We start from the raw sequence: 3,946 nt of genomic DNA, 5'->3' as shown, positions 1-3,946 counted from the left end.
AAACATGACAGTACCCCCCACTCACCGAGCGCCTCCTGGCGCACTCGAGAGGAATCCTGGCGGCAACGGAGGAAATCATCAATGAGTGAACGGTCCAGCACGTCCCGAGACGGAACCCAACTCCTCTCCTCAGGACCGTAACCCTCCCAATCCACTAAGTATTGGTGACCCCGTCCCCGAGAACGCATGTCCATGATCTTATGTACCTTGTAAATAGGTGCGCTCTCGACAAGGACGGGAGGGGGGGGGAAGACGAACGGGAGTGCGAAGAAAGGGCTTGACACAGGAGACATGGAAGACAGGATGGACGCGACGAAGATGTCGCGGAAGAAGCAGTCGCACAGCGACAGGATTGACGACCTGGGAGACACGGAACGGACCAATGAACCGCGGAGTCAACTTTACGAGAAGCTGTCGTAAGAGGAAGGTTGCGAGTGGAAAGCCACACTCTCTGGCCGCAACAATACCTTGGACTCTTAATCCTGCGTTTATTGGCGGCTCTCACAGTCTGTGCCCTGTAACGGCAAGTGCAGACCTCACCCTCCTCCAGGTGCGCTCACAACGTTGGACAAACGCTTGAGCGGAGGGAACGCTGGACTCGGCAAGCTGGGATGAGAACAGAGGAGGCTGGTAACCCAGACTACTCTGAAACGGAGATAACCCGGTAGCAGACGAAGGAAGCGAATTGTGAGCGTATTCTGCCCAGGGGGAGCTGTTCTGCCCAAGACGCAGGGTTTCTGAAAGAAAGGCTGCGTAGTATGCGACCAATCGTCTGATTGGCCCTCTCTGCTTGACCGTTAGACTGGGGATGAAACCCGGAAGAGAGACTGACGGACGCACCAATCAAACGACAGAACTCCCTCCAAAACTGTGACGTGAATTGCGGGCCTCTGTCTGAAACGGCGTCTAACGGGAGGCCATGAATTCTGAATACATTCTCGATAATGATTTGTGCCGTCTCCTTAGCGGAAGGAAGTTTAGCGAGGGGAATGAAATGTGCCGCCTTAGAGAACCTATCGACAACCGTAAGAATCACTGTCTTCCCCGCAGACAAAGGCAGACCGGTAATGAAGTCTAGGGCGATGTGAGACCATGGTCGAGAAGGAATGGGGAGCGGTCTGAGACGACCGGCAGGAGGAGAGTTACCCGACTTAGTCTGCGCGCAGTCCGAACAAGCAGCCACGAAACGGCGCGTGTCACGCTCCTGAGTCGGCCACCAAAAGCGCTGGCGAATAGACGCAAGAGTGCCTCGAACACCGGGATGACCAGCTAACTTGGCAGAGTGAGCCCACTGAAGAACAGCCAGACGAGTGGAAACAGGAACGAAAAGGAGGTTACTAGGACAAGCGCGCTGCGACGCAGTGTGCGTGAGTGCTTGCTTAACCTGTCTTTCAATTCCCCAGACTGTTAACCCGACAACACGCCCATAAGGAAGAATCCCCTCGGGATCAGTAGAAGTCACAGAAGAACTAAACAGACGGGATAAGGCATCAGGCTTGGTGTTCTTGCTACCCGGACGGTAAGAAATCACAAACTCGAAACGAGCGAAAAACAACGCCCAACGAGCTTGACGGGCATTAAGTCGTTTGGCAGAACGGATGTACTCAAGGTTCTTATGGTCTGTCCAAACGACAAAAGGAACGGTCGCCCCCTCCAACCACTGTCGCCATTCGCCTAGGGCTAAGCGGATGGCGAGCAGTTCACGGTTACCCACATCATAGTTGCGCTCAGATGGTGACAGGCGATGAGAAAAATAAGCGCAAGGATGAACCTTATCGTCAGACTGGAAGCGCTGGGATAGAATGGCTCCCACGCCTACCTCTGAAGCGTCAACCTCGACAATGAATTGTCTAGTGACGTCAGGAGTAACGAGGATAGGAGCGGACGTAAAACGTTCTTTTAGAAGATCAAAAGCTCCTGGGCGGAACCGGACCACTTAAAACACGTCTTGACAGAAGTAAGAGCTGTGAGAGGGGCAGCAACTTGACCGAAATTACGAATGAAACGCCGATAGAAATTAGCGAAACCTAAAAAGCGCTGCAACTCGACACGTGACCTTGGAACGGGCCAATCACTGACAGCTTGGATCTTAGCGGAATCCATCTGAATGCCTTCAGCGGAAATAACGGAACCGAGAAAAGTAACGGAGGAGACATGAAAAGAGCACTTCTCAGCCTTTACGTAGAGACAATTCTCTAAAAGGCGCTGTAGAACACGTCGAACGTGCTGAACATGAATCTCGAGTGACGGAGAAAAAATCAGGATATCGTCAAGATAGACAAAAACAAAGATGTTCAGCATGTCTCTCAGAACATCATTAACTAATGCCTGAAAAACAGCTGGCGCATTGGCGAGACCAAACGGCAGAACCCGGTACTCAAAATGCCCTAACGGAGTGTTAAACGCCGTTTTCCACTCGTCCCCTCTCTGATGCGCACGAGATGGTAAGCGTTACGAAGGTCCAACTTAGTAAAGCACCTGGCTCCCTGCAGAATCTCGAAGGCTGACGACATAAGGGAAGCGGATAACGATTCTTAACCGTTATGTCATTCAGCCCTCGATAATCACGCAGGGGCGCAGAGTACCGTCCTTCTTCTTAACAAAAAAGAACCCCGCCCCGGCCGGAGAGGAAGAAGGCACTATGGTACCGGCGTCCAAGAGACACAGACAAATAATCCTCGAGAGCCTTACGTTCGGGAGCCGACAGAGAGTATAGTCTACCCCGAGGAGGAGTGGTCCCCGGAAGGAGATCAATACTACAATCATACGACCGGTGAGGAGGAAGGGAGTTGGCTCGGGACCGACTGAAGACCGTGCGCAGATCATGATATTCCTCCGGCACTCCTGTCAAATCGCCAGGTTCCTCCTGAGAAGTAGGGACAGAAGAAACGGGAGGGATGGCAGACATTAAACACTTCACATGACAAGAAACGTTCCAGGATAGGATAGAATTACTAGACCAATTAATAGAAGGATTATGACATACTAGCCAGGGATGACCCAAAACAACAGGTGTAAACGGTGAACGAAAAATCAAAAAAGAAATAGTCTCACTGTGGTTACCAGATACTGTGAGGGTTAAAGGTAGTGTCTCAAATCTGATACTGGGAAGATGACTACCATCTAAAGGTGAACATGGGCGTAGGCTTCTCTAACTCTCTGAAAGGAATGTCATGTTTCCGAACCCATGCTTCGTCCATGAAACAACCCTCAGCCCCAGAGTCTATCAAGGCACTACATGTAGCACCCGAACCGGTCCAGCGTAGATGGACCGACAAAGTAGTACAGGATTTTGATGGAGAGACTTGAGTAGTTGCGCTCACCTGTAGCCCTCCGCTTACAGATGAGCTCTGGCTTTTACTGGACATGAATTAACAAAATGTCCAGCAACTCCGCAATAGAGGCACAGGCGGTTGGTGATCCTCCGTTCCCTCTCCTTAGTCGAGATGCGAATCCTCCCAGCTGCATGGGCTCAGTCTCTGAGCCAGAGGAGGAGATGGTTGCGATGCGGAGCAGGGAAACACCGTTGATGCGGCTCTCTTCCACGAGCCCGGTGACGAAGATCTACCCGTCGTTCTATGCGGATGGCGAGAGCAATCAAAGAGTCCACATCTGAAGGAACCTCCCGGAGAGAATCTCATTCTTAACCACTGCGTGGAGTCCCTCCAGAAAACGAGCGAGCAGCGCCGGCTCGTTCCACTCACTAGAGGCAGCAAGAGTGCGAAACTCAATAGAATAATCCGTTATGGACCGTTCACCTTGGCATAGGGAAGCCAGGGCCCTAGAAGCCTCCCTACCAAAAACTGAACGGTCAAAAACCCGAATCATCTCCTCTTTAAAGTTCTGGTACTTGTTAGAGCAATCAGCCCTTGCCTCCCAGATAGCTGTGCCCCATTCGAGCCCGGCCAGTAAGGAGTGAAAATGACGTAAGCAACCCGAGCCTCTC

Source organism: Oncorhynchus gorbuscha, unplaced genomic scaffold (genome assembly GCF_021184085.1).
Source record: "Oncorhynchus gorbuscha isolate QuinsamMale2020 ecotype Even-year unplaced genomic scaffold, OgorEven_v1.0 Un_scaffold_1910, whole genome shotgun sequence".
Lineage (NCBI taxonomy): Eukaryota > Metazoa > Chordata > Actinopteri > Salmoniformes > Salmonidae > Oncorhynchus > Oncorhynchus gorbuscha.
Note: the sequence above shows the minus strand (reverse complement) of the source record.